Genomic DNA, 18,582 nt, shown 5'->3' with positions numbered 1-18,582 from the left:
ATGTGTAGACCTCTCAAAAGGGTCTACAGTATGTGTGTGTGTGTGTGTGTGTGTGTGTGTGTCTGTGTGTGTCTGTGTGTGTGCAAACATTAAGCAAATTTGAAAATTCAAAGTTCAACAATGAAGTACAAATGTGTGATCTAGTTTAAAAGTTTAATGAGGGCTGGCGAGATGGCTCAGTGGGTAAGAGCACTGACTGCTCTTCCGAAGGTTCTGAGTTTGGATCCCAGCAACCACATGGTGGCTCACAACCACCCGTAATGAGATCTGACGCCCTCGTCTGGTGCGTCTGAAGACAGCTGCAGTGTACTTATGTATAATAATGGATGAGTCTTTGGGACAGAGCAAGCAGGTGCTGAGTGAGTAGAGTTGACCAAAGCGAGCAGAGGTCCTAGAAATTCAACTCCCAACAACCAGATGAAGGCTCGCAACCATCTGTACAGCTGCAGTATACTCACATGCATGGGATAAATAAATAAATCTTAAAAAAAAGTTTAATGAAATTACAAGGTGGTTTTATGAGGTATATTGCTTAGATTTGGGGGAGGGCAAGGTGATAATATAGTTAAAGTCCAGGTCACGGATGCACTGGCTCGAAGTCAGCATAGTGTGTTTATTCTAAATAAATGGTTTATTTTATTGTCAATGCCCGTGTGTGAGAAATCTACAGGAAAATGAACATTACATCTGCAGATAGATGTCTTTCCTTTCTATCTTGTCTCATTCCTACTCTCTGATGAGCCAGGGTTGGAGTTTCCTCTGTTCTATAGGCCCAATAGAATATGGCCAGAGAATATAGGCCCAAACTTGGTTTTTTTTTTTTTTTTTTTCGAGACAGGGTTTCTCTGTATAGCCCTGGCTGTCCTGGAACTCACTCTGTAGACCAGGCTGGCCTCGAACTCAGAAATCCGCCTGCCTCTGCCTCCCAAGTGCTGGGATTAAAGGCGTGCGCCACCACCGCCCAGCCCAAACTTGGAAACAATGAAAAGCTATTTAAATTTTGCTTGTCACCTTAAATCAGTATGTACACGCTATACAACATGCCACTTGTTAAGTCTATTAATTGGTAAGGATAAGTATATATCTCAGAGGTAAAGCCTTGCCTAACATGGAAAAGTCAATAGTTCAATACAAAAAGTTATACAACCGTAAGCTATACAAACACTGAATTTTGACAGTATATTTAAGAGTATAGAATATAAGGCATATATCCCACTTACACAAATATAAAAGTGTTTTCTTATCTGACAAACACAGAAGAAAGTCAAAACAATCAAGATACACAGTAATCTTTCTGAAAGCATCCCAAGAAGTGTAGCCTCTACTCTAAAATGTGACCCATAGATGCATACTTGCCGTTGATAAGGTCCATACAGTGAGCTCTTACCAGCTGTTCTGGAATTGCTAGAAGTCTCTCCAAGCCAAGTCATACACACAAACATACAGTACTGACATGTTTTCACGTGGCGCTCAGTCCAGGTATAGACACGTTTAAGTGGCCAAGTGTACCTTGTGTGATGGTAGGTTAAATACGCATTAGAGCTAAGTACAAAGTTCAGAATCATCACCCCAAAAGTAAAATCCTCATCAATCTCAGGCTTTCTAACCAAGTACAGCCTGAGCTCACTCAGAAGGGTACTCAGAAAGCACTCTGAGAGCATGAGGGTATTGATCGATGTTGGCTGTGGGTGCCACAGTACAGAGAGATGCTCACCAAGATGCTAAGCCTTCACTTTCCAAAGAAGCAGAGGGGTACAGTCTCGTGGGGAAAACTGACACCCAGCTAGCTCACTCCAGTGACTGTATTCAAACGTTATGCAAGGTGAATTGGGAAAGGATCCAGCTACCTTAGTTATCTTGCCCTTTGTTGGTCATGAGAGCAGACAACCCACACAAATCTCCATCTCGTTTGACCATGGCTAGCCACAATCAAAAGTAAGAACTCCAGGTTTGCCGGGAGTGCTTTAGGACCAAGAGTAGTGCAGCTGCAAGCTCTCACGTAGCACCAAGTGCAGACTCTCTAGAGAGACAACACTTCTTCAAGGTTCAAACAGTCTCAAAACAATTTCCCAGCCTCTACAGATTGACCCAACCATAGCAAAGGCTTTGCTGAAACATTTCACTCAAAGCCAGACACAAAGGCTTTACTAAACATAGCCTCACATGAGGGTTAGTTTCTCACTCCATTTCAAATTTCAGAAGTTTTTAGAGTAGCTATAAGGTGTATGTTGTGTAGATTCCCTTGGCAACCTCCATTTTTCCTTGGTAGCCCATATCACAAGTAGACATTGCTCAACCCAAGGGTAGAAAATTCTTACTAGTTTCAGGTGTTGCTATATTCAAAATGCCTACAGCAATGTCTGACACATGATAAAACCTCAATGAGTATTTGTCAACAAATGAACAAGTTGGTAGTCGGATGTCTATTGTCTCTCATCCCCTGGACCGTAAACTCCACAGGAGGAGGCTTCCTCCATCCGCAGATTTCTGTGTCTGCTGTACCTGACAGAATCCACCTCAGGCATTGTGTAGTTTTCAGTGGCTAGTGCATGAAATGCAGTAAAGATCTACCCAACTAAGGTTCCAGTAAGAACAACTGCATATTTTGATTTCACATCTTCTGTGGTGGACATGCATCTTAGTGGCACAATTTGCCCAGCATTCACTAGAGCCCTGGCTGAGTCCAGGCCCCTGCTTCTCCCTTAGAAGAAAATACCTCTTTGAAGAAAAAGGTTATCAGTCAATAATGGTTAACATGACTTCTTACCTTCTAGGTGCGAAGATTTTTCCTGTTTTAATATCATGTATTTAAAATACCTCGTTCTGTCTTATCTGTGCACAGGAAATTATTTTCTCCTTTTGATGATCACAGACTAGTTAAAGATCCTCATGCACATTTTCCTCTTCTAAGCTTTTGTTGATGTTTTGCTCTTTTGGTTGCACTGAGCTCAGTGTCTTTTATGTATTAGGCAAGCACTCTGCCTCTGAGACACAGACCCAGCCTTAATGATTAGCTTTTATTGATGGTTTGGAGTTTATAATAAAGATGAGAGTTCTGGTGGGGGTTTGACTCTAGTAAGAAGAGGTATTGCTAATGCCTCTGAGAATAAAGCTGCTCTGAATTACATTAAAATTCACATCATGGAAAATGAAGTAATACAGTTGACTGGAGAGGAAGGTAATTTATCATTTTATTTGGCTGATGAATAATCCATGATCATAATTTTTCTAAAATTAAATCTGAATATATAGAGATTCAGAACACCTTAATGCCTACCTAGTCTTATCACGTGGAATGAGGCTGTTTCATCAGACTAGAACTCTAACATTACCTCCATCCTTTATCCTAATTATCTAACATATCAAAGGCTTCTTCTGCCAACAGCTTCATAATTCTTCCATAAAGAAAGATTAGTAAAAAAAAAACGTGTAGCATAGAGGCAAGTGAGAAAGCCTAGTTCATGTCTATAAGCTCAGTACTCAAGAGCTGGAGGCAGGGAATTCGCTGAGTTCAGTGCCAGCCTGAGCTACATAGTGAGACCCCATCTCAAAGCAACCACAACCACAACAAAAAACCTGAGTAAAACATAAAGGAAATACTACGTTTTGTAGGATGACTCCTGGGTGAGTGTGTGCTGTTGATATGAGCACAGCCATATCAAGGCTCCCAATGCTTCACACCCAAGGGAGTGGCAAAACCTTCCCTGGGTCAGGCTTCTGAGGAATGGCAGGACCTTCTGGTCCACGGATGTTATAGAGGATTGACATTTAGCTAAACTGGCATATGCAGAAGCTATCAACCACAGCCTCTGATGACATCAGCCATAACTGCTCCCCCACAGAGACCTCTGACTGAGATAAGCTAGCCCACGTCCTCCCCATTCAGTTGAACATAAAAACCCACCTCTGTTCAACCATGTACTGGAAACCCACCTCCAGGATCAGCGCATGCATGCACGCATGCACAGACACACACACACACACACACACACACACACACACACACACACACACTCGATGAATTCTCAGGCTGATGATTCTCCATTACAGCACACTGCCCAGCTAATTCCAACCTTTATGTGCATATGTCTGTCCTTCATTCCCTTGTCACCCCAGTTGATATTATGATCATAAAAAGAAAAAGAACTATAAGAATATGTTCTGTGATTGGGTTATCTCACTTAGGATGATATTTTCTAGTTCTATTCCTTTCCCTAAGAATTTCATAAATTCTTAGGGAAATTCATTCATTGTTTTTAATAGCTGAGTAGTACTCCATTGTGTAGATGTACCACATTTTCTGTATCCATTCCTCAGTTGAGAGACATCTGGGTTGTTTCCAGTTTCTGGCTATTATAAATAAGGCTGCTATGAACATGGTGGAGCATGTGTCCTTATTACATGTTGGAGCATCTTCTAGGTATATGCCCAGGAGGGCTATAGCTGGGTCCTCTGGTAGTACTATGTCCAATTTCCGGAGGAACCACTAAACTGATTTCCAGAGTGGTTGTACCAGCTTGCAGTCCCACCAGCAATGAAAGAGTGTTCCCAATCACAAAAAAAAGGAGAAGGAGTGTAACCCAATCACAAAAGAACACACATGGTATGCATTCTCTGATAAGTGGATATTAGCCCAGAAGATGGGAATATACAAAGTACAAACCACAAACCATAAGAAACTCAAGAACAAGGAAGACCAAAGTATGGATACTTCGATCCTTCTTAAAAGGTGGAACAAAATACCCATGGAAGGAGTTGTAGAGACTAACTATGGAGCAGAGACTGAAGGAAGGATAATCCAGAGACTGCTCCACCTGGGAATCCTTCCCATATTCAATCATCAAACCCAGACACTATTGTGGATGCTAGCAAGTACTAGATGACAGGAGCCTGATATAGCTGTCTCCTGAGAGGCTCTGACAGTACCTGACTAATACAGAAGTAGAGGCTCACAGCCATCCATTGGACTGAGTCCCCAATGAAGGAGCTAGAGAAAGGACCCAAGGAGCTGGAGGGATTTGCAACCCTATAGGGGGAACAATATGAACTAACCAGTAACCCCAGAGCTCCCAGGGACTAAACCACCAACCAAAGAGTACACATGGTGGGACTCATGGCTCCAGCTGCATATGTATAGCAGAGGATGGCCAAGTTGGTCATCAATGGGAGGAGAGGCTCTTGGCCCTGTGAAGGTTCTATCCCCCAGTGTAGGGAATGCCAGGGCCAGTAAGCAGGAGGGGGTGGGATGGTAAGTTGGGGGGTAGGGAACAGGGATTTGTTTTATTTAATTTATTATATTTTATTATTTTGGAGGGGAACTTGGGAAAGGAGATATTGTAAATAAAGAAAACATCTAATAAAAAAAAAGAAAAGAAAAGAATATGTTCTGTAGAGGTGTGGGGGAAGAGGGTGCTTCAGTGGGCCCCATGCTGAGGCATCCCTTCCCCCTGAGGGACCAGACACACACTAGTATAGTATAGAATAGAGTTTATTTAGTGCATGGGTTAAGAGGGTAGCAGAGGCAGAGAAAGGCAGGGAGAAGGAGAGAGTAGAGAAGTAGGGGCTGACCATGACCGTGTGAAGAGAAGGGGGAGGGGAATGGGGAGAGAGGGGAAGCAAGGGGGCAAGAGGCAAGGGAGAGAAGCAGGAGTAAGAGAGAGAGAAGGGGGTAAGCAGCCCCTTTTATAGGGCCAGGCCTACCTGGCCGTTGCCAGGTAACCATGGGGAGGAGCATACCTGGCTGCTGCCAGGTATCTGTGGGGGTGGAGTTTATACAGAATGCTAACAGTTGGGTCAGCCTTAAAGCCAGGCAGGTAATGGCAATCCTCCTCTTGCCTCCCCCATCACTAGAATTAACCCAGGATTTCACACATGCCAAGCAAATGCAGTACCACTGAGCCATAGCCCAAGCTCACTGGGGAAAAGGACTAGAATAGAAACATCTCAGAAGATGCAACCTTTGCTTTAGCAAGAGTGAGTGGATGGCAGAGTTATGACAGCATCATGCAATTTGAATTCGTTAAGTCTTAGCAAAGCCCCAGCGTACTCTGCACGCATGAAGAAGTTGGGGCTTAATCTGAATAGCTATTTTCTGGGGTAAGAATAGCTTTATGAGACTATAGAAGATGGACATCGTAGAGCAAGCATGGTAATAGGGGCTGGAGAGATGGTCCAGTGCTTAAGAGTACCTGCTGCTCTTCCAGAAGACCTGAGTTCGAGTCCCAGCACCTATGTCAAGCAGCTCACAGCCACCCAAAACTCCAGCTCCAGGAGCTCTGACACCTCTGCCTCAGTGGGCACCTGCACTCCTGTGCATATGTCGCTACTTCCCACAGGCACACACATACACATAATTTAGAAATAATAAAATAATCAAAAGAGGGTCCTCTAGAATAGAAATATTGGAAGTATCTTGGGGAAAAGTGTATACTGCTCTAGTTGGTGGCGTGAATGGGAGAGGAGGAGCTAAAAAACGAGGTGGACTAAAGTCTCATGCTTTATTCAGCGCATCGGACAATTTATACTCTGAGAGTTAAGAAGAGTAGCCTGAGTAAAGTGTACAATCACAAGGACAAGCCACGTGTGGAAAAAATATTTTCCCATAGAGACACAAATAACAGCAACTAAAGTAAACTCGCTCCTATCTTCTACACCTGGGAGGAACATGAAAACATAATCCAAGAACACTTCCATGTTCTGAAGAAACTGAGATTATAAGACTCATGTTGTGTTTTCTTGGAGTTTTCTCACAACCACTCAGAAATCTCACAAAACTCTATTCTTGGACTGTGTTCCAACAGAAAAGAAATAGAATGTGGGATTTATTTAGGTATTTATTTTCTCATACAATATTTTTCGAACATATTTTTTCACCTCTCCAAGTTTTTCCAGATTCTCCTCAACTCTCTATCCACATAATGCCTACCATTTTCTCCCTTTCCTCTCTCTCTCTCAAAACAAAATAAACAGAATAGAAAATAAAAATCCAGCGAGACAAAAGGAAGGGAGGGAGGAAGGGAGAAAAGGAGGAAGGAAGGAAGAAAGGAAAAAATAAGAAAAAAAAAGCCTCAGAAAAACCATGGAGTCCATTTTGTGTTGGCCAACAGCTCTGGGTCCTGGGCCTGGGCCTGCTCTGGGGACAGTTGACACTCCATTTGAACAAACCCCTTCCCCTTCTCTCAGCAGGTCTTAACTGCAAATAGCTTCTTGGTTAGTGCGGGGACTTTGTATCCCTTTCGCCTTTTCTGTGCTGAGATTTTGTCTGGCTGAAATCCGTGCAGGCCATGTGCACATGGTCAGTCTAGGTGACTTCATCTCCCCTGCTGTATCTGGAAGATGCTGTCCCCTTGGTCCCATCCACACTCTGGCTCTTACATTCTGTCTGCCTTCTCTTCCACATGGATCTTTGAGCCTTGAGGAGACAGGTGATTAAGATCTCATTTATGGCCGGGTATTCCAAAGCCTCTCGTTCTCTGGACACTGTATAGTTGTGTCTCTGTGTTAACTACAATCTGCTGCATGAAGAAACTTCTCCAGTGGATGAGGCTCCAACCTATGGAAAATCTTAATTATCCTGATGATTCCCTCCAGAATAGGTTATATACATGACCCTTTTTATTGCTGTATTCATTACACACAGTACTGATTATACGAGGGCATTTCCATGCAAGTATACAGTGTACTTTGAGCATGCTCCCTGATATATGCCTGGCCTCACCCTCTGTTTTGCTTCTTTCTTCCTATACACTTTCTCTTCTACCTTCGTGTCACATGTACATGTGTAGATTTACGTGTCTATACAAAATTTAAGAACCAAAAATGAGGAAAAATGTGATATTTGTCCTTCTGGTACCAATCTAGTTCACTTGATATGATTATTACTCATTGTATCCATTTACCAGCAAATGACGTAACTTCATTCTTCTTACCCAGAGGTCAACCTTAACAGTAATGGACATCTAGCTTTTAAAATCTATTTATTTTGCTACATGATATTAATCTATATACCCCCATTTCTCTCTTTCAAATTAATGGCCTCATTATAGACAAATATACATATATATTCTGAAATACATAAATACAACCTGCTCTGTCTGTATAATGTTACTTGTGTGTCTGTTTTCAAAGCTGACCATCTGATATTTTAGAAAATGAACTGGTGTGCTCTTCCCTGGGGAAGAATGTGTAACGCACTCACAGTGTTCCTTAGTTGCCTATAGTTCCTTATGGAGGGCTGAAGTCTCCTGGATTTTCCCCTGTGCATTATATCATGTCTGTTGCTGTCTCTGTCCAGCTTATGTTTAGATGTTTAGGCAGTCATGTTAGTAAGGGTGTAGCTTCTAACATTCCTAGGAGACAATCTCACAGCCAGCTCCGGATCCTATGGGTCCTATAGTCTTCCTACTTCCTCTTCTGCCCGGTTCCTTGAGCCTCAGGTACGGAAGTTATTTTGTAGGCTCCTTAAAACAACCAAGTTGTAACCAGTTCCTCAAGCCCTGTAGACTCTTTAACTCCCAAGTGGCATTTTCTCCTTGGAAAGTGAGTTTCACAAGACACAGTAGCCAGTGCTAGAACTACAGTTAGTCTCTGCGTTTGTGAGGTACATGGTCTAAACAGGATGTAGACAGGAGATAATTCTACACGGAATTATTTCAGGGAAATCAAATGAGAAGAAGAAGACAACAGAGGAAGAAAGAGAAGCGCATGGGAGAGAGAGGGATGCAAGGGGAAGAGAGCAGGAGAGAGAAGAAAAAACTTGATATGAAGAACAAAATCTTTATGAAAAGAAGCATCATAACCAGGCTTACTGGTCCAAATCTGTAACTCCTGCACTCCGGAGACAGAGGCAGAAGATCGTGGGGCCACGGAGCCACAGGACTCGAGTAGCAGGTCAGGAGCAAGAGTGGGGTCAAAGTGTGTTCAAACCCCAGAAATTTCGTCCTGAGATCGGCAGAACTAGGATTACCCCTCTCCTTGCCCTGGGTCTTTATGACCGGGCACATGTAGCCCTGTGCCCTCACCTTTGCCCTACCAGTGGAGGTCATGTAGCCTGGTAGCCACATTCAATTTCCTCTCTCCTTATAAGGTCATGTCCAACAGCACCTGGAATTCCTCCTTATGCTAATGAGGCTTCCTAAGCACCCTAGTCCCAGCCAATGACGTGCACTCATCCGGATAGCCCCTACTCACTCTCCAAAGGTTTAAACAGCCCTTGTCGCCCACTCCCCGATAAACAGAGCTGTCTCACTGAAGACGCCTCCTGAAAGTCTACTCTCGACAGTCTGTTCTTATTGCTGCCTGAGGTCTCCTTAGCTCCAGGTTGTCCTGCCAAGGACACAACTCCCCGCCTCCACCAGCCTCAGGATCCAGTTTGTGATTGTGGGCCAACCACACCTACCGGTGGGGAAGCAAGGCCTGAAGTGGAGCCTGATGTCTTCAAGGCCGGCGTGGCTCTGCTCCTTAACTATGCTGTCCCTAGTTTCTTTATCAACCAGTTTAATGCCTCTACTTTTCCTGCAGATTTAAGGTGTGCCAGAAATAGGTATCAAGTGGACTTTTTTTTAAAAAGGAACTCTTCAGTACGGTTATTTACTGTGTCCTTGTTTCAAGAAGATAATTATCAGGCAGGAAATTCACGACAAAGGATATGGAAAATATTCATGTGACTCATAAGGGAAAACATTTCTCCAATGGTAAGGATCCCTTACAAACATTTAAAACATAGCTAAGAGTCACATCTGTAAATCAAAGATGCTGCTTCTGTGGCTTAATCCAGTCAACATTTACCATTATTTTAGTTATGTTCTCTGTAGGCAGACACTTTGCTTACATCTACTTTTTCTAGTTATGGAGCATTTCACATGAATAAATTAATCTTTCCTACACAATAACCTGTCTCAGCTTCCCAAATCTTTAAGACGGTAAAGGAATCTATTCATAGCATCGATATGAAAGACATTTTGTTACTAAGTGCTTATTAGCTGAATGAGGAAATTAACCTATCAATTAGACAAGGAAGATGCAGGGAAAGCAACTGTAATTGTTAAAAAGAGATTTGCCCCTATTAAAGAAAAAGCTTGTGCTCTGCACTGGGACAACAGGAAAAGTTCTCTGCAGACTCCAACCTGTGAACCATTGAAAAGAAAGGGCCTAACAACTGCCTACAAAAGTGTTTCCCTGTGTCACCCTGGGAGTCAGACAGGGGCTGATACAAGTGTGGTCAAAGGGGACCAGGCTACATCTTGAGCTGGCAGCAGAACTTGACAGCATCATCCATGTGTTTCTGGTTTTATAGGCATGAAAACACAAGAATGAAGCTTTTGCCAAGGTTCTGGAAGCTGGCTTAGGCATGGTTGGATTCCTGGAAAGAGGTTCTGAGGTCACTTCACTTCATGGAAGGTAAAGCCTAGGTTGCAACAGAGCTCCCAGGATGTTGGAGATGCCAAGCTGGTAATATGTCTGCCAAGATAGCTGCATCATTTAAGTGGAGTCAGCCCAAGGGACAGGCTAGAGGTGCCGCAGGTAGCAGAGATGGATGGGTGAGGTTACCCACCCCGTGTGGATCCTGGGTGACTCCATCACAAACCTGAGATGCCAAACACAGAGCTGCAGAGCTTGGTGTTGGCCCTCTGGGCTTCAGTCGGGCTTTGGTTTGATCTTCCCTTGCTGTGTCCTCATTCCCCTTTTGGAATAAGGAAGTGTGCTCTGTGCCATCATATGCTGCAAGGGTGTAACTTTCTTTTTGACGTCTCTGACGTTCTCTGCACTTACACTTTTGAACTCTGGTGGAACTGTGGGTTGAAGTTGGATTGAGTGTGGTTTTTGTTATGAGCTTATGCAAATAAAGGTGGATGGTTGTGGCTTTAAAGTGACGTCTCTGGTTGTCAAATTGACAAAGGGTAGACTTGCTAATGTTAGCTGATAAAAATCTGCAATCAACTGATAGATAAGCCTTTGGGCTTATCTGTGAGGGACTTTCTGGGTTGGGATCTACCTGAGATGTGGGTGACACAATTTTATGAGCTGGAATATGGACCTAAAGAAAAAGGAGAGAGTGCCTGGGCACCACCTTTTAGCTCTCTCTCTCTGCTTCCTGACTGCAGATACCACAGTGACCAAACTCCTTTCATCCTGCAGTGCCTGCAGTAAGACTTGAATCAGTTGTTGCACCAGAGTAGTCTCTTCAGAGTTAAGCAAATAGAACTGTGAGCCAAAATAAACCATTTCTTCCTTGAGTGAGGTTAATCCCTTTAATTGAGTAGAAAGAGAACCCCCCTCCCCTCCAGCGCTAAGCTAATTGAATCTCGCTGGAAGCCTCCGGCTTCTGATCTCAACCCATTCCTAGGAGCTAGTTCATTCCTTCCTGATCTGAAATTCCTGCAGGCTGGGGGTGGAGGACGTGCTACAATGTTAAAAATCCCTCAAGGCTGAGTAGCCAAAGGTCAGAGGGTAGAGAGCTGGAATGTTGTAGATCCAGATCTAAGTGATCTTGTCTCTAGCCTGTTTAAATAGTCATCCATCCTCCACCTCTGTGTTTGACCTAAAACCAATCCCTGTAACTATTAGGCAAGTTCTTTTGGAATAAGAGTCTAGACCCCTGTTATTTAGACCTTCTACCACTCTAAAGTGACATCATCATATCTGTGGCCGTAAGTGAATGAATGCCTTGAGTATAGCTTTCTTTGCCCTGTTACTATATAATAGAGTTCATGCAACCATTTCCACATTGGAACATGGTATACGGGGAAGGCAGAATCAGTGTTTCCAGGCTGATCTCACTCCTGTTGGGCTCCAGAAGAAACTTTTATTCCATTAGACATGAGAACTGTTTTGCATCCACACTGTGATCAATATGCTGCTAAGCTTAAATGGAAAGCTTGATGCTGAAGGTCTGTTGCTAAGGGACATTACGTTCATTTCCCGCCAAGCACTGAATGTAAATGATCAATTAGAATATGCTAAAAAGTTCTGAACTATTTGTCAGAGAAGGAGATACATATTAAGATAGACCTTGCTGGGAAACTTATTTTGAATTACTCTCCCGGAGTTGGGGATAGCTAGAGTTGTGGTTTGAATGTTAAGTCTCACAGAGTCACTTGTTGGGGAAATACTTTCCCAGCTGATGTTTGGGAAAGCTGTAGTCCCTGTGTGAGGTGAGGCTCCTCACAAGGAAGTGGTTCACAGGGGTAGACTTGAGATTTTATACCCAAGCTTCACTTTTTGTTTATGCTCTGCAGCCTGTATGTGGAAACACTGACCAGGCAGCTTCCTGCTCCTACCACCGTGCCTTCTTTGCTTGTCGCCCTGTCTTCCTCATATGATAGACTGTATCCCTCTGGATCTGTTAGCCAAAATACCTGAAATTTTCTACCTTACATTGCTTGCCTTAGTTAGGGTTTCTTTGCTATGGTAAACACACAACTAAAAGCTACTTGGGGAGGAAAGGGTTATTTCCACTTAAAACTTGCAGGTTATACACTATCACTGAGGGAATTCAGAGCAGGAACCTGGAGGCAGAAACTGAAGCAGAGGCCCGAGAGAAACACTGCTTACGGGCTTGGTGTCCATGGCTTGCTCAGCCTGCTTTCTCATCCCTGCCCAGGAGCTCCTGCTTAGAGGGCAGCACTGTGCACAGTGGGCTGGGCCCTCCCACATCAATCATCAATCAAGAAAACGCTCTACAGACTTGCCCACAGGCATATCTTATGAAGTCATTTTCTCAAATGACAGCGCTCTTCCCAAATGACCCTAGTTTGTGTTAAGTTGACACAAAGCTAACCAGCACCGGTGCTCTTGTCAGGATATTTTATCATAACAACAGGAAAATAACTATGCCATTTAAGTTAATAAAGTGTGTGCTGTGCAAGCAAAAGGACTCTGTTCAAACCTCAGAGCCCATGTGAGAGACAGACATGGTGATGTGGACTTGTAATTCCAGAGCTGGGGAAGTGGCAGGTCCCTGGGGCTCACTGGCTAGCCAACCTACCCTAATTGGGTGAGCCCCATGCTAGTGAGAGACTCTGTCTCAAAAACCAAGCTGAGTGTTGTCTGAGGAGACCCTAGGATTTTCCTCTACACACCATACATGTGCCTATGTACCTTCCCCAATGAAAACTAATCAGAAATATACATAAAATAATTGTTAATCGATTAATATTCAGAAACTAGTGGAATCCCTTGGTCCAAGCTTTTCCTTTTCCTTTCCAAGGCTTAATCATCTGGTAACAGAGAGTCTGAGTTGAACAAATGGTTGAAAAGGAAATGGGAAGGAAAGAAGCGTGTCAGAGAGGTAGTTCTTCCATGGTACCTGAAGTCCAGGCGAGGTGCTGTTTATAAGAGATATTAACATTTCACATTCTTGATCAATGTGTCCCTCAGGCAACTTCGAGTCAAGCATTCTGCTCATCCCAGCTGTAACTGAGAAAGCGAGACAAGTTATGCCAACTGGTACCCAAGTTTCCTTAGGAGGCAAATACAGTGCTGGCTATCAACTGCTCCTGCCAACAAGGTTAGCTCCTTAATCAGGATGCAGTACCACCTTCTGGCGCTTTCAAAGAAGCCCCCTGTCTTCAGAGGAGCTTGAGAAAGCCTGAGTTCCCTTCTAACACAAAGGGTACAAAGGTGTAAAAATTATCTGGGAATTGACAATGTGGGTCATTCACAGAAACACTGTGAAGAGGAAAAACAAAGAGATGCTCAAGACTGTGGGCAAAATGCTGAAATGGAGAGCTGTGGAAGAAATAAACCCCGTGTGACAGCTAGGGAGTCAGTATTGCCTGAGATAGCAGGCTCTAGGGAACCAACTACAGGAGAGGAAGAAAGGCCTTTGTGTTGCCATGGAAACACCACATCTCATAAAATTATGCATTGAAGTGGGAAAATTTTATGTGTCTAAATTATGGTTCAGTAAAACCCAAAACAAATAAATTTTACTGTTTTACTAAATTGTCTTGAGAAAGTGTTCCCTTTAAAATTTGCATTTAACTGACCCAGATTGTCTGTTTTAATAAAGAAGAATGTCTTTATGAAAGAAAATTTATAGTTAGAGAATTTCAATGGTGTGTCTGAGAACAATTTAGAATAAAAAGAGATCTAACAAAAACATGAGCAAATTCTAACAGCACACCAATAACTGCAACTGTCTGCTGTTGAGTGGTAGCAACTCAAAATTTCAGTATATTCACGCATTCATCACGTGGTCACGAACCATACAGGCAATAGGAACCTGCTCTTTGTCGACCGAAGGTCGTATGTTAGCAAGTCCATGTTCAATGCAAGGACTCTTCTGTATGGCATACACAAGTCAGAGAGCAGGAGATAGTGACAGAGAAGATTGACTAAGTCCTTGCCTTGATCATTCTCACCTTCTAGTCTAAGACTCTATAGCAAACAGCCAAATTAACAAAAGCATTCCCAAACTATGTTAAGAAATTAACGAACTAAACAATTGATAACTTGCTTGAGGTACAGAAGAAACAAGGAGTCCAGAAAAGGGAATATAGGTACAGCATGAGACGGTCATTCTGGATAAAGGGGTGGCCAGGTGGACATTGTGAGATGGAATGAGAATCTAGACATGGGGCATGCTGAGTGAGGGGGTGTGGGCTTACATTTTCCAAAACCTACTTTAACAGGTGTTCTTAAATGCTTCAACCTCCCTTATTGCTCACAGACCAAAGGTAGGGGAGGAAGATGGCTAATAGGACAAAGGGGATGTGGACCTGTTTAGAAGCAGTTCTTTGGAGTGAGTCCAATCTTTGTTGTCTGCAGTCCAGTCTGCTATCAAAACACCAAACAAGAACCAGCAACAGCAGCTAGATCCAAAAGAAACTATGAGTCTCTGCCGATCCGCAAGAAGTTCTTCGGTGCTCTGCTCTCTATAAAGTTACAAGTAAGGATCAGAGAAGAAAGCAAGGCGAACCAATGCCAGAGCACCCATAGTCCACTGTCTGTTGGGTTATGCTCACTTTCTTTCTAAACATCACATGTCCTCTCAAGGGTCTACTCCAGCAAAACATCCCATTCCCTTTCACCAGGCAGCTTCCAGAAAAATACCACATGACACAACTGAGTCTCCAGCAAAACCAGAAATTCCCTCTTTAGAGGGGACTTGTGACAAGCCACGTTCAGAGAAGTGACAAAAAATGATCTGTGTGGGGACTCAACGATTCTGATGAGGAATTTATTCTAAATCAGGAGAAGGTCACTGAAGAAATCACTGCTCCAGTTTATGCTCTAAAATGGGGCTTTCTGGAGCTAGTGAAGGGGCTCCAAGTTAGGTGAAGGCTCTCCAAGTTAGGTGAAGGCTCTCGCTGCCAAGCCTGACTGCCCGAGTTTGATTCCCAGAACACACATGATGAAAAGTAAGAACTGAATCCCACAGATTGTCCTCTGATTTCCACAGGTGTGCTGTGATGCACGCATGCCCATTCATGCACCCCACACACACACGTAAAAAATAATTTTAAAAACATTCAATGAAAGATTCTATATTTTATTTTCTCAAACATCTATGGGGTTGCTCAGATCCTAAACCTAGGAAGGCTTTGTGTCTCACAGTGTATCTTCTGTCTCCATGGGTGTATAGCAAAATAAACACAGTAAATAAGGTTTTATTTGCTTTATTTAGTTGAATCAGTTGAAAATGCTGTTGATCCAATGCTAATTTAATATCCATTTTGTGGTGTGTCTTGGTTTTACTGATTCTTTTGTCAATTCCTCAGTTCTGTCATCATTTCCCTCTTCCTGTCTCTTTCAATTCCTTATCTAGCATGTTCCAAAACAAATATTGTAAAACATGGAGAGACCCAATCAACACTTTTAATGGAAAGAAATGAGCCTTCCAAATGCGTTTTCAGCCCATGCTTGCAGCACCCACAACGTGGAGGGGAATTGTTATCTGAACATGATGTGGTGCTTAAGCATGCAGAACAGATGATGCATTTCCTAAGTTTCCCCATGTGTTTATTATATGTGATAGCCCTATCTATACAGTGCAGTGGTGTTTTGGGAATAGGCTGATCGAGTTCCTGCAGCAAGCTGATGCATAGAAATGGGCCGTCGAGCCAGCTCCAATTCGCCTCAGAGAAGGCGTTTGTTTATTTTCATTCAGGAGCATCAAGTTCAATTTACCCTCAAAAAGGCTATCTCCTTGGCCCATATGGTTTTCCCTCCCAGAATTCTCTGAGTTTGTGTGCACCTATCTATCTTATGAGGCATAGATCAGTTTCACATTGTCTATGTGTCCCTTGATCGGTCCCATTTGATCTGGAAGCTCTCTCTTCAAACATCTAAGCAGCACCTACTGGAAGCACCATTTGCCTTGCCATCATCAGCAACGGTTGAGCAGAATCACTCTATGAATGTCATCTCTCCCAGCCCCACCTTCACGGAGTGCAGAGATGATGCTTAGCAGCCTCTACCAATCCTCTAGAGGCCAGGCCTCAGCCTTTCACGGGTTACTATGTTTCCAGAATTGCCAAGTGGATTCTTAGAATAGCCTGACTGCTTTGGCAGCCTTGCTTTGCTCTTGTAAAATGGGACAAAAAAATAAGAGAAGGAAAAACATGAATCCTAAGTTAAGAAGACGAGTATGGATCAAGTGGGAATGAGATGGGCAGTAACTTGCCAGTAGGCACTCCTCGGGTCTGGGTTCCTCTCGTGGCCCAGATGGCTTCTCTTCTGGCCCTTCCTTCCCACTGACCACTTTTCAGCCAGTCTGCATGTTTCCTCTAGAAGCACAGCTAAAGAATGTGTCCCTAGTGGTCAGCCTGGTGACCCCATTCTAGGCACAGAGGTGAGGGACGCTGGAATCGGTCTCCCTTTGTCCTGTGTCTTACCCAGTGCACATTAGCACCTTACTTGGGGTGGCTTTTCTGGGCTCTGATGGCTCGCCCCGCTTTCCATGCTCTGGGATTAGCTCCAGATCACTAGCTTCATGAGCGATGATGGCTGTGGACAGAGTCCAAATGCCTTGTCACTGCTCCCAGACCTTTTGAAAACAGGACAGGTCTGACTGGAGCAGCAGGACAGTCCAATGATTGCTGAGTGGGGCCCGTCTTTCCCACAGTATGCTAAGGACCTGTAGGGGGCAGTGTTGCCCTACACCACATGTTTCTCTACCTATATTTCAAGGTTGCTCTCTAACCTCGCAAAGTATTTGTAGTTTCCAAATAATTTACACAATATTAAGTTGTTTAAAAGGCAAAGAAATTGATGGGGATGATATGAAAATATTCATGAAATTGATTACTATAAAATGTAAAAATGGCCTCTATTCAGTCTGATCTCTAGACCGTTCCTCTTTTTTCCCATTTTTTCCTTTTATTGAGAATAGATTCTTTTCTCATACATTATATCCTGATTGTACTTTCCAGTCCCTCTCTCTACTCCTCTCAGCCCCACTCTATTTCTGACTCTCAGTAGAGATGAAAAGGCTTCTAAGAGATAACAACCAAACACGACAAAACATAAGATAAAGCAAAACCCATCATATTGAAATTGGACATAGCTACCCAGCAGGAGGAAAAGAGTCCAAAGAGCAGGCACAAGAATTAGAAGACCCAGTTATTCAAACGCTCAAGAATCCCATAAAAATACTAAGCCCGGGAGACGAGAAGCCTGCATCTGTGGAGCGGGGTGTTTAGGCCAGGAGGAAGCAGCTTTTGGGTCCCACAGCACTGCAGCAATGGCAGAGTCCCCTGGCCAGCTTGTGGCAGTTTTCTGGGACAAGTCATCTCCCGAGGAGTCCTAAAAACTGGATAGACTTCAAAGGTTAACTGGCCAGTGAGGGCCAGGTATTCATGGAAAATATCAACCAGATGTTCCAGTCTACCCATAAAGAAACCAGATTTGGCTGGGCAGCAGTGGCCCACGCTTTTGAACCCAGAGCTTGGAGACAGAGGCAGGCGGATCTCTATGTGTTTCAGGCAAGCCTGGTTTACAGAGTGAGTTCTAGAACTGCCACGGCTACACAAAGAAACACTGTCTCGGGGAAAACAAAACAAAACAAAACATCTCTGGCTTTATAGTTTATTGTGTCAGATGTAGTCCCAGGGAGCACCTCGCTGCATAGTGCTAAGGTTCTAGCTGTGATGGTGGAAATCCATCCGCCAGGAGGAGGTCAGTGGTGGAAATCCATCCGCCAGGAGGAGGTCAGTGGTGGAAATCCATCCGCCAGGAGGAGGTCAGTGGAGACAGCTGTAGTTAACAACGAGAAAGTAAAGATGGTCTTTAAGCTGTGTTCGTTCGTCCCTGACTTTTTCTGGCCTTCTGGAAGTAAACCAGTTGCAGTGCAAGTAAACCAGTTGCAGCGGAGTCCTTCAGCCAGGAAGAGATGCAGTCTGTCCAGGAATAGAGGCCTGCGGTGGATTCTGCTACTGCCAAGACCTGGACCCTCTCAGCAATGACGCGGAGGATGACAGCGAGGACCCCATTGACTCAGATGAACTACTAGATCTAGAAGATTTGAAGAAGCCCGATCCAGCCTTCCTGAAGGCTCCTTTAGGTGGAGAAAGGGAAAGAAGAAGAAGGAGGAGGAGGACGAGGAGGAGGATGAGGACGAGGAGAAGAAGAAGAAAAGAA

General features: G+C 43.8%; 1 pseudogene; it reads left to right on the top strand.

Annotated features, from left to right (window-relative positions):
* The first annotated feature begins 17,686 nt into the window (after positions 1-17,686).
* Positions 17,687-18,582, top strand: part of LOC116101445 — a 1,213-nt pseudogene continuing 317 nt past the window's right edge.

This window comes from Mastomys coucha, unplaced genomic scaffold, assembly GCF_008632895.1.
Source record: "Mastomys coucha isolate ucsf_1 unplaced genomic scaffold, UCSF_Mcou_1 pScaffold21, whole genome shotgun sequence".
NCBI classification, from domain to species: domain Eukaryota; kingdom Metazoa; phylum Chordata; class Mammalia; order Rodentia; family Muridae; genus Mastomys; species Mastomys coucha.
This window is presented reverse-complemented; position numbering and strand designations above follow the sequence as displayed.